Source organism: Sebastes fasciatus, chromosome 16 (genome assembly GCF_043250625.1).
Source record: "Sebastes fasciatus isolate fSebFas1 chromosome 16, fSebFas1.pri, whole genome shotgun sequence".
NCBI classification, from domain to species: Eukaryota; Metazoa; Chordata; class Actinopteri; order Perciformes; family Sebastidae; genus Sebastes; species Sebastes fasciatus.
In genome coordinates, this window is record NC_133810.1 from 11,317,375 (window position 1) to 11,330,740 (window position 13,366).

The window sequence follows — 13,366 nt, forward strand, 5'->3', positions numbered from 1 at the left end:
ACATCACAGTGTGAGTGCACACAGAAACTGCACAAGCACACAGAGACTGACATGTAGAGATATCTCGGTGTGTGTGTGTGTGTGTGCCTATGCGAGGGTGCACACAAATGCTCGTGCATGCACAACTATGTGCAGAATCGCAAATTAATTCATAATACAAAATTGACAAACACTTACAGTTTTGTAAAAAGTTACACAGCTAATTAATATAACAATGTATTTTTGTATGATTTTGAATTAGATTGTCTCAAAGGAGCCCCCTGGTAGCCTATAGGGGATTAAAATGGCAACCATGAACCACAATATCCAGCTGCAGACATGTATTGCATGTTATTCCCCATCTCTTATTTCCTGTTATTGCTCCACTGTCAAATGTATAATAAAGGCATAAATGTCCCCTAAATATATATTGCAAAAGAAGAAGACATTTTCATAATAATGTTGCATAACTTTTGGCCTTACGGTTTATTTATAATACAGTATTTATATTTAAGAATATATGTAATCGGTACAGTATGTAAGACCTCTAATTATGTGTTTATTTAATTAAATTATATAGGTACAGTTTAAAGGGTCTTATAAATAATGATTCTTCAAAAGGAAAACCCTGAGAAACTATATTTTAATAATCAATTTTTTTTTTAAATAGTTATTTGTTTTTCAACATTATAAAATAAAAGATAATATTGCATGGATTTCAAATATATCAAGCTAACAAAAATAATTATAATATGCCTGAAACAAGAAAGGTAAAAAAAGTGTCAAATCATCAATGTGATGCTCACTTTAAGGGTAACGCTGAGTGTCACTGTAAGTCAAATATCAGTTTTAGATTCAGAAACGAGCAAGAAATAAGGAAGAGAGAGGCAGGCCAAGTGTTTTTGGCACATTATTCGCTGGTAAACAAAGTTTAGACTGAGAAAGAAAGTTACACAGCTCTTTAGAAATGATCTTATTCCCAATAAGCCGTTACGTAACATTATTTTTCTGCGCACCCACTTTGTTTCCTGTTAGCCCAACACCATGTCGGGAGGTGGATGTGAGTATCACTTTAATTCGTCCGGTGATGCTCATCGGCTTCCACTGTCATGGTGATGTGAACAGCTGTTAGAGAAAGGAGGATACGTGTGGGCAGAGAAAAAGGAAGGCGGTGTATTGTGCTGACCTTTGACCCCTAGGAAAAAAATGTTTTTTACACATACACATGTGCACATGTAAACACATGCTCCTCCTACGCAGACACAGCGGAGTGAGTGAGGGCAGCTGGGCCAAAGTGGAGCTGCGTCTCCTCCACTGTGAACGATTTCCACAGCGCCTGTCAGCAGGAACCGTATTAAGCAGGAACCATATTAACCACATCACATTCACTCAAATGCCAGACTGTCACATGCAGTCTGATTCATCAACTTTCCACACTGTCAACCCAGGAGAGGAGAAGATAGAGAGACAGAAGGCGGGAGAAAGAGAGGGGGGCAGATTCAAAGATGGAGCGGCGAGAGGATAGTCAGGAATAAACTTGGAAAGCGGAGGGAACCAGAGGGAGCGAGATATAATAAGCAGAAAGAGGGGGATTGGGATAAAAGGGGCACACAAGCAGAACTCCAGCTCTCTCGTGCCTGACATGCCAAGCTGGTGCTCGAGGAGAAACACGACGGCGCGAACAAGCCAATAACCCGGAACGCAGAGTGTCACGCAGATGGGAAACATACTGAGACTCTCTCTTTCTGTCTCTCGCTGCGTGAAAGAGCCACGGAAACATTAGTGTTTTGTGCGGAGGTGCCGGCTGGATCTCATTTAATTTTTCGTCCCGTCTCCTTTCCCTCTGAAGGATGTAATGCGGTGTCATGCACACGGATCTCCAATTCCATCTGCTGCTTAGCGGCAGCACAGTACATGAAACGATGCTTAGGAGGTCTCACTTGATGTGGCGCATCTTGAATGGAACAATCGCCAGGCATATCGCATTTGAGCTGTTGAATATATGGAACAATATGGGCCTGAAGAGTGTTGATCCAGCAAGGCTCCACGTTGAGTCTATCTTTTTATAGACCCAAGGAGAAAAAATACTCCGAGTTAAGTGATATTATGCAATGTGTCACAGTTTGAAATGTAAATGAGGTCTGAAGAGGCTCATCACAGCTGGAGTGACTTTCTAACTGTCAACTTGTTGCGGAATTATTTTGAACGTGGAGAGTTTGCTCTTTAGTTTGATGACAACATAATTGACGTGTCATTTCTGGTTTTTACCTGTTCACTTCACAAACATTTTACTGATCTTGGTATATGCAACAGGAAAACACCAGCAGGGAGGACATCTGCTAAATGTGATAGACTGATAGTTGTAGATAGAATATAGGAAGTAAAAACTGGCATAACATGACAGAAATGTAACCATATTTCATATTTAGTGTGGCAAAATACATTACCACAACTATCATAAATAGTACAGATCGATTAGTCATAGAATAAGCTTATCTTTTCAGTTTGTAGCTGTTTTTTTTTTGTGTGTTTCATGCTTAAATGGCAGAACAGTTCACCCCTGTGACAGAATTATGCTAGAATTCATACAAATCCCAGTACGGTGCGAACTTTGTTAGCAAAAAATAAAGTGTGCAGGTGAGCACAGGTGACTTAAAGGTCCAGTGTATAGGATCTGGTGGTATCTGGCTGACACAAAAACGCGAATGGAACTCTCTAGAGCAAGCAGCAGTGTAGATTACATTAGTTTAGCATTTTCTTTGGCTTCAATAAAAAGGAGAAAACAAGAAAAAAGAACGTGTATACTTTTCATTAATTTCAAATATGACTTTCTCTGTGGGTTATTGCCCCATTACAACGTAGCTAATAAGCTTAACCTCTCAGCTATTAGTGGAGAAATTGCAATACTCAGCCCTGATCTGCACTTAGCCCCAGTAACCCTCCTGTGTAATTGACCTTAGTCTGCTACATCATGGTGGGGTGCATGTGCAGACCCAGTCTCATTTCATGAAAATATATTCCTGGTTAATTTGATGAGGAACATCCTGTTCTGATTAGACCTGCACACGGGGGACGGTTAAAAATAACCGCAGAATCAGTGACGAACGACCTCCTTCGATATACTCCAGCGCTCCACACGCTTTCGCAACGGAAACACCACACTGGGCTGATGAGGAGCTTCAATGAGCATTTTAATGTTACACCAAAAAAAAACAGAGTCACTGAGAGGATTACAATGAGACATTTTTTTTTCCATTGTTCTCTCTTTGAACACGATTTGCGCACACCCTGTAGCTTTATGTGATCATTTGGTGAAATTTAGTTTGAAGATATAAACTTCAGAAAAGATCAAAATCCAAACAAGAAAGTTAAAACAAGATCATAAGGGTTCAGTGCATCTGCAGAGTGTTGGATGCTTGTTGCTAGTTTCTTCTTTTCAGGCAAATACCCAGAAAATCAGAAATATATTGGCCTGGTACAAAAGAGGATGAGCACCAGGACTCAATACTGTCAGAGTTAAAGCGATAATAACATGTTAACATAAATTTGTTTTAATGCCACAAATTCTTTAATGGAACTTTTTTTTTTAGGATTTTTAGGTAAGCTAGGGTGAAGACACTGGTATCATATGAAACTATAAAACCTAAGGAATCCATTGGTACCAACCATGTCATACTAGCTCGTCGTGAAGGAGGTTATTTAACGCTTCAAACTTGCACTAAATTTTGGCAAGGAAAAATTTAAATGTCCATTTTCAAAGGGGTCCCTTGACCTCTGACCTCACGATATGTAAATGAAGATGGGTTCTATGGGTACCCACGAGTGTCCCCTTTACAGACATGCCCACTTTATGATAATCACATGCAGTTTGGGGCAAGTCATAGTCAAGTCAGCACACTGACACACTGACAGCTGTTGTTGTCTGTTGGGCTTCAGTTTGCCATGTTATGATTTGAGCATATTTTTTATGCTAAATGCAGTACCTGTGAGGGTTTCTGGACAATATTTGTAATTGTTTTGTGTTAATTAATTTAAAATAATAAATATATACAGACATTTGCATATAGCAAGCACATTTGCCCACTCCCATGTTGATGAGAGTATTAAATAGTAACAAATCTCCCTTTAAGGTACATTTTGAACAGATAAAAATGCGCGATTAATTTGGGATTAATCACGATTAACTATGGACAAAATTAAAGAGAACAAAGAAATTACTGAAAAATTTGCATTTGTTCTGAACGCTAAATCAAATCAATATGAATACAAAATGGAAAGCAACTTGCACCACCACCTGGGCACCACTTAAAACAAAACATTGGTCTAGTCACTTTTTGCAATTGAAATAACCTATTGTAGACACAGAGATACAGTATGGTACACTCTTTGGCAGCTTCAAACCGCTCTGCATAAAGCCTCTACATACTGTAGCAACAGCATATCATTAAAATCCCTCTTGATACCATAGCAACCAAGTTTTTCTTATTGCAAGAGGTCAGTTGGAGCTTGTAGAGAAGATGGCAGGGTACCACAGGCTGCATGGATCTCTCCCACGCTGGCAGGTTAAAGGTCACATCTCAGCTTCTGCATCAGGCTTGCTGCTCTCTACCAACAAATTACCAATGAGTACACATCTGTTTCTTTATTCGAGTTATACTTACGTCTTAGCCATTATTTCCCAAACACTGAGAAGCTTTCACTGTATGCCACATTCAGACTTGTTATTTTGGCTCTTGCATCGTTTCTCACCATTTTCACAAACACCTTTTTGCACAAAACTCTGTATTGTCTTAAAGAAGATGAGAAAGTCTTAATTGAATTTCATTTTTTCATACATTTCGCTCTGAGACACAAATATCTCGCTCACACATATCAAATTAGCAAGTTCCCGTGTCGATTAATTCAACTGAAAGTATAACAAATAGCCTGTGTACGTCAGGGCAACCACATAACATTCGGTTACAGAGTGTAACACATTTGTCTGAGTTGAAGGCCCCACTTTAATAATGAAGTTGCAGCAGTTTGTATGACCAGCGAGCAGAAATTAATAGATGTGATTCTGTGGCCTGGGCGACGAGCCAGCTGAATTGTAATCAAAACAATCTTATTTAAACAAGGCATTACAGATGCCGTGTTTGTTTTAGACTATACATATGAGACAAAATGACAAAACTGTGAAATTCCTCACCACCTCTTTTTTTCAGTCCACAATCCACTCATGCTACCTGGAAATGACATTTTAAATGAAGTGCAGGTGCACACAGGAATAAAACATGCAGATGCAAAATCAATGGGTATTTTAAATTAAAGTGATGAGAGGTTTGCTGTAAAATGTAATGAATGAAAATGAAACACTTGCTGTTGAGACAACAAAATGAACGGAAAGATGATCACAATTTGACGGTTATAAAAAATGACAACTTTTGTTATGTTTGATGATCTGTGATCCTAACAGTGTATGAGTCTTATCCCTCGTTCACACGTACGGACTCACACTGAAGACGCACCAGGATGCCATTGATTGTGAATTGAACCTTGAAATGACATCCTGGTGCAACCCACCACAACTCAAGACTCTCCCAGCGGCTTGACTTTGTGAGGTTGAGAAAGTTTACACAACTTTACACAATTGTTCTCATGGTACGTGTCCACAGGGGCATTTTTTATCGCGAGGGGACGCGCCACTTCCCAGCATTGGACGCTTGGTGGGCTGTCACTAGACACAAGGCTCTCCCCACCTGATTGGACAAACGCTTTCCCTCCGTGGGCTGCTGCTTCCAGCTTTCAAACCGGAAACAATATAGAGGCTTGTTTGGAAACTTTTTTTTCTTATTTCATGAAAATAGTTCAACAAAATGTGTTTTTGAAAACAGTTGAGGCGAGAAATAAGCCATGCAGTTGCTGAATCTGTCTTTATTTTGGATCAACAAGGCTTAGTTTAAAAGTTTCTAAAGAGTTTCGAGAAGCTGCGAGTCGCGTCGGACGCCCGTGATTTTCATAAAGTAGACTAGACCTCAACTTTATGCAAATGAGGAGCGGGCGTCATGTCGCTCCATCTCGCGAATCGCACCGCCACGCTACCAGAATGCATTGCACGGCTGCTTACATAGACAATGAACGGGGAGCATGGAAAGGACAGATCCTGTGGACACGTACCATCAGACGCGTGGTACAACAACAACTTGGCACTACTCGCACTTGTTTCACACTGAAAAGTGAAGCCAAGTGCCTTAAACTTCCATCCATCCATCCATTTCCTTCTTATCCGGGGCTTATCCGGGGCTGGGCTGCGAGGGCAGCAGACTTAGCAGGGAATTCCAGACATCCTTCTCCTCAGACATGTTTTCAAATTCTTCCTGGGGTACCCCCGAGGCGTTCCCTATAGCCAGATGAGATATATAGTCTCTCCAGCGTGGTCTGGGTCTACCCTGGGGCCTCTTACCAGTTGGACGTGCCCAGAAAACCTCCAAAAGGGAGGCTTCCAAGAGGCATCCTGATCAAACCACCTCAGCAGGCCTCTTTCGACGCTAAAGAGCAGCGGCTCTACTCCAAGCTCACCCATGGTCCCTACCTTAAACCTGCATTCTTTCAAATAGCCAGCAGGGGGCGACTCCTCCGGTTGCAAAAATAAGTCTGATTGTACAGAAGTCTATGAGAAAATGAACTTACTTCTCACTTGATTTATTACCTCGGTAAACATGAGTTTATGGTCTCAATCGTTCATTTAGTAAATTATGGTCCCATTTAGAGTCAAATAGACCATAAAGCAGGGTATGCTTTAGGGCGTGGCGACCTTGAGATTGAAATGCTTACCTTGAGGCTTCACAACCGTAGTCCTGACGTCACAGTGACTACGTCCACTTCTTATTTACAGTCTATGATCGTCACAGTCAAGGGCTTCCCGCCTTCTCTATATCTTAAACATGCTACATGTGAGCGCATACCACTTTGCCTACGTACGTGTGAACAGAGCCAGGTAAAAGGGACAAGGGGGAGCGTTTTAAGGAGCTTGATGGAACGTATTGACGATGTGTCTAATGCCACCCAAAAAGTGCTGATTGCTGACTCCTTTGTCGCTCTTTCAGTGGAAAAAAAAACCCAGAGGTACATGTAGTGAGGATAGGACCATTTAACCCTGATTACTTTTATTGATCATCAAGGACTGTAGCACTAGTATTGAATGTTTGTTTCCATCTGTTTTGTTTCATTTGATTTGTCCATTCAAGTGCTACTCTAAGATTTTGACCAGGAATCGTTGGTGTCACCAATTAAAAATAGCGATTGTGATTTCATCTTTGTTAGCAATAGCACCCTCCAACTGTTTGTATTGATTATGGTTCAGCACATTGAAGTAGAAGATAATCACAATCATATTTTTAAATAGATTAATCACGGAGAGCTATAATCTGACTGACATGTATACATCGCTGGACAAATGAACAGGCAGACCTACTCCACTACCACAAATTGATCACAGAGTCGATTCAAAGAGTCTCTGACACAGTCTAAAACAAAGTGAATATTTTATATTAATCATTTTAATTAAGGCTATCAATCGATTAATACACATTTTTTCTGTTCAAAATGTACCTTAAAGGGAGATATGTCAAGTATTTCATATTCTTATTAACATGGGAGTGGGCAAATATGCTTGCTTTATACAAATGTATTTATATATTTATTATTGGAAATCAATTACAACACAAAATAGTGATAAATATTATCCAGAAACCCTCACAGGTACTGCATTTAGAATAAAAACTATGCTCAAATCATAACATGACAAACTCAAGCCCAGCAGGCAACAACAGCTGTCAGTGTGTCAGTGTGCTGACTAGACTATGACTTACCCTAAAACTGCATTTGACTATCATAAAGTGGGCTGGTCTGTAAAGGGGAGACTCGTGGGTACCCATTGAACCCATTTTCATTCACATATGTTGAGGTCAGAGGTCAAGGGACCCCTTTGAAAATGGACATGCCAGTTTTCCTTTTCTCTTCCAAAATTTAGCTGTAGTTTGGAGCGTTATTTAGCCTAATGTTAGTATTGCAGGGGTAATATATAGGATGGCACTAAGGTGTTAATTTGTCCACCGCCTGCATTTATTCCATATATTCACCCTTGTATTCAAACATTATTGAGAAACCCACTATACAACTAAACAGCACTGCGGGTTGCACAGCTGTCCGGTGATGTGTTTTAACTCTGCCTGTCCACAAACTGGTATACACCTACATCTCCCATTCATTCAGAGAGTGAAGCGTAGTGTTACTCCTGACACTGCAGTTTAGGCAAAAGACATTCATTGTGAGGATTACAGCAGAGGAGAGAGAGTGACAGACACACAGAGAGAGAGAGAGAGAGAGAGAGAGAGAGAGAGAGAGGTAGAGAGGGGAGGGTGATGGGAAAAGCCGATCTATATACTTACAGTGGAACCAGTGCTATTAAGCAGCTTGGTGTGACCTCAACATCTAGATTATACTGTAGATAAACAGTACTATGGATGCACTCTGCCATTAATCCACATAACATGAAGCAAGACACAAGCTGATGTCCTGTGTGTAGTATATCAGAATGTCAACTATTAACATGGCTTGCATGCACTTGTTATATTTGTTTTTACATACATATTAGTATGCATGAAAAAAAAGAGAGAAAATAAGTAGATATACTCACATCCTCTAACGTGGCCAGCACTTACATTATATAAACAGCAATTTATAGCCTCCGACAGTATATTAGGCACCATGATTTTTGCATTAAAGCATCTCTATACATCAACTGGGCTTCCTGGCTCCATGCACTCAAGAAAGGAAAAATAGTTTTACTGGCAGGAAAATCTGTCTTCTTAGCAGTTAAAGAACTCCTCATTGAAATCAATGCATTTAGCATTTAATGTTTTTTGGCATTTTGGTGTAGGCCATAAAAAAGGCAGATTGAGACTGGGAGCAGCGAAGGACCAGGCTGATGCAGGGAAGAGAGAGTGCATTAGCCAGTAAAGGAGGAATGTAAACAAAAGTTAAGCAGTTCAGATTTAAGGTGGTTGAAGGTTCTTTGTACAGCAACAGTAGTACACTTAATTTAAATACATCCACTTTACAATATAAATCCCAGGCTGTAGTGGACACTTATTTCCTTTAGGTGCATAAAGAACAGTATTTAATGTTATGACTTAATGAAGCATCTCACACACTTTATACTCTAAGCACAACTACAAGCCCAGTATACCTTTATGCGGGCCTATAAGGCAAGAATACTTAATAATACTTGTCTTAAGTATATCTCGATCAAAAGATTAAGTACAAGTGTACTTAGACTTTCCTGTATACTTGTCAGCATAAGCCAAGTATACTTAGACTTTCCTGTATACTTGTCAGCATAAGCCAAGTATACTTAGACTTTCCTGTATACTTGTCAGTATAAGCCAAGTATACGTAGACTTTTCTGTATACTTGTCAGTATAAGCTAAGTATACTTGTACTTTTCTGTATACTTGTCAGTATGAGCCAAGTATACTTAGATTTTTCTGTATACTTGTCAGTATAAGCTAAGTATACTTAGACTTTTCTGTATACTTGTCAGTATAAGCTAAGTATACTTAGACTTTCCTGTATACTTGTCAGTATAAGCTAAGTATACTTGTACTTTTCTGTATACTTGTCAGTATGAGCCAAGTATACTTAGATTTTTCTGTATACTTGTCAGTATATACTTTTTTGTGTCAAATTATTGATTTCTTAAGTTAGTAGCCATGTAATAAGCTGGGTAATGTATAGCAAGCGGGTACATATTATAGGATAAAGCATGCCCAAAGACTAAATATAATATGATAAGAAAATGTCTGTATCTCAGAACTATATAAGGAGATCAAGTATTTAGTTGTTTATCAAAGATATGCACACATACTGTATGCAGTGTAAAAAAAAAAATTCATATGGAAGACATTTAATTTTCATTTTTCCTGACTGACTATTGATTTTTCATGTGATCTAAAAAATTCAGAGGTGTACTTGATGCCCAAAGTATGTCTGGATTTCAGGACCAATTAGACCAATCAGAACAAATGTTGTGGCATTTTTCCTTATCATACTAAATATAGTCTTTGGGCCCTAATGATGGTAATTCAGAAAAAATACATAGATCTACTCTACCAAACAGCATTAGACTTCACTGTAAAATTCCCCTCCTCTGTCGTCTGATTTTCTTCTCCTCTTTTTTTTTTTTGCCTCAAGTTTGCATATCTTAAGTGGAAGATTGATGACAGGCCTCATGCTGTGGACAGAACCTATGCTAATGAGGAACACAGGAGACCTCCCCTGGGTTTAGAAGGCACGTTGAGCGAAAGAGGCAACAGTGACTCAAAGCACAGCGGGCACTGCCTGATCCTGCTGGAAGTAGGTGTGTATGGGCAAAACAGGTGTGTTTTTGGTTACAGTTAACTGTGTGTTTAGATGGATAACCATGTGAGTACACATACGTATGGACATGTATGCATACATTATTAAAGAAAGGATTTGGTGCGGTGGTTGGGGGGGGCAGTAGGAATATTAGACACAAATAAGGTCAAATCCACATTACCATGGTAACCCACCAGAAGAGACCAGCTGGTCCATCTGTTCCTCGGCTAACTTTGAGTCGGTTCTCCCACACCTCGTACCAGCTGCTGTTGTTATAGTCACACAGGATCTGTTCAGTCAAGCAGCAACATCCTGCGCTATGCGGTTTCACTGGAATCTCAAGAATGTATTCACCAAATAAAACAACATACAAAAGGAGACATGCCTATCCAGTATTTAATTATTGAATCTTATCTGGGCCTACACAGTCCCTCCTTTATACTGCATCCCAGCAGAATCGGCAGCATCTTCCCTTTCACAGAACTGTAACCAAGACAAAGTAACACTTAAAGTCAATTTTGGTGAAAAATCCAAATCAGCTGTGCATAAAACATGAGTATATCTGTTAGTTGTGTCCCTCTATCCTGCATGTTGGTGAGTAGTGGACTTAGTAGAGTTATTGACTTGTTTTTCGATATTTGCAGTACAATATTTGGCTATCTGGAGGAATACATCCCTCTAGTGAGGCAACTAAATTTCATATTAACTAAAACATCAGCTATTATAACAATGTAGTTGTATGATTTGGAATCCAGGGCTGAAGTGAAACAATTACGGTGCTCTTTACTTACTTGATTTAGTAGCTCCCGATTCAAAGAGAGATGTATCAGGTAGACAGTTAAACATGATGTGTCATATGTTTGACATACATTTTGCAATTGTCAATTTCACTTCTGATGTATATTGTGGTAAATATTGTGAAAATGAATGTTCTATTAAGATAATCAATTCATTTATTTATGCTTTTTCCTCTAATGGTTGATAAGTTATACCAATTAAACACTGTCATATGATTTTGAGATATTAGGGGGAGAGTATTGCTTTTTTTCTAAGTCAATGGGAGGGTTTAAAGCAAATATGAATAATGCTGGGGAGGGCTTTGCTTTTTTTGAAAAAGGTTCAACTATCCTCCCAAACCACAAACATTTTCATAGAGTCCTTTAGCAATTTTTCTGAGCCTGACATAAATAAGAACACATTGAAATGCAGTGGTGGAAGAATTATTCAGATCCTTTACTTAAGTAAAAGCAGAAATACCACACTGCGAACATAGTCTACTACAAGTAAAAGTCCTGCATTATAAATCCAATGTAAAAGTACTCATGATGCAGAAAAATCCCCTCTGTGAGAGTTAATATTATTTTACTATTGTAAGTGACAAAAAAAAGCTGTCAAATACATGTAGTGTTATAATAAAAACAACATTACCTTTTAATTGTACTGAGTAAAGTAGCATGACATGTACAAGTACCTCAAATTTGCAATTGAGTAAATGTATTTAGTTACATTCCACACATATAGCACTATTGTGTCACAATCTGCCTCTCTGTCCCTCCCTTCAGCCACTTTCCAATCTCCAAAATGGTTCATGGCATATTTCTACCCGTCGACCCTTTGACCTTTCCCCCTGCTGCAGCCATATCACTGACAGCCACTCCCTCCCCATTCTGCAATAACCCCTTTCCCTCCAGTCCCAGTCACCTGACCTTCCCCGCCCACCTGCTCACCTGCTTCCCATTTTCCCTAATCAGCCCAGTTTTACATATACCGCTTCATTTCCCCTCGTACTCTGTCAGTTTGTTAAAGTTCAAGCCGAGTTAAATCACTGAAAATCTTCATTTTCTGCATCAGCATTTGGTTCCTTCCCCTGTTGCCTCGCACACACCAGCAGTGACAGTAAGTTAAACTTATGGTTCAACTTATGAAGTCATACCTGAGTTTTCCCAATACAAAAACGTATAAATTTTGTTTACAAGATGCATTTCTAAACATAAAAAGTAGTAGATGCTTTCTTATGAAGCCTCTTCCTGCACGGACTGCCACATTAACTGCACCCAGAGTCGATAACCATTCCCATAACACAGGCAATTTCAGCGACATACGCTCCATTCAACCACAACTGCTCCATTGCTTACCATTGCGAGTGGCAGGTGAGGTACAGTAACAACCCTCTGTTGTGGAATTAAATCATATCACAGCACAGCGCTGGCTTCCCAAACCCAAGTTTAGGAGGTGTCTCTTGTGCTAAAGTGTCAGTTTAAAAGGGCAGTGGAATAAAGCCCTATTAATTTGTCCTTTTAATCAACTGGCCTTTTCCGCCCCACAATGCCTTCACTCCTGCAGCGCACAGAGACCAGGGTCACAGTTGCATAACATTTCTGGCAGTAGTGTTTTCAGTCTGTGTGTCTGTCAAATGGCTATTTTTCTGGGTAATTTCTCACCATGGCTGATTGTTATGTGAGTGTTGGGGGGGGGGTCCAAAGCCGAGATGGTAATGAACTGCTTACATTAAGTCTTTTGCCAAGGTTGTCTCTCTCCGTCAGGATGTCTGGGAAAAAAAGCTCACTGGAGCAGTGCATTCATATCATAGATGGGCTTTGGGGGAGAGAGAAAGCGAGAAAGAGAGAGAGAGAGAATAGATGAAAGACGTAGGAGAGTAAGGAGCAAGGGGAAAAGTTGAGAAAATAACAGATGGCTAGCTATAGCTGGATAGATGGATGGATGAGGGGATGCATGAGTGGATCGATGGATTTATACATTCTTGAATGTATGGTTGGATGGTTTTAGCTCAGAGATCTAGGGAACGTGAAAAAGCAAATGTCACAGAGGATTTTTTTGCCATTACAATCATTTTACTGTCCCCTGCAAATACAATAAAAAGGGAGAATGAGATCAAGATGCAGTCAATCTGAAATATATGAGCAAACCTTGCCCAATATAAATACACAAGAGCCGATCTTACTGAATAAGAAACCTTCAAGTGAATGAT

General features: G+C 39.6%; 2 protein-coding genes across 2 annotated transcripts in view; both read left to right on the plus strand.

The window, feature by feature from the left end:
- Window positions 1-13,366, plus strand: part of gabra6b (gamma-aminobutyric acid type A receptor subunit alpha6b) — a 277,852-nt gene that overhangs the window by 33,846 nt on the left and 230,640 nt on the right. The gene's annotated exons all lie outside the window — the stretch shown is intronic.
- gabra1 (gamma-aminobutyric acid type A receptor subunit alpha1) overlaps window positions 12,254-13,366 on the plus strand; it is a 60,548-nt gene continuing 59,435 nt past the window's right edge. The window contains exon 1 of the mRNA XM_074610791.1: window positions 12,254-12,273. The gene's annotated coding sequence lies outside the window, so the exon portion shown is untranslated. The remainder of the gene's footprint in view (window positions 12,274-13,366) is intronic.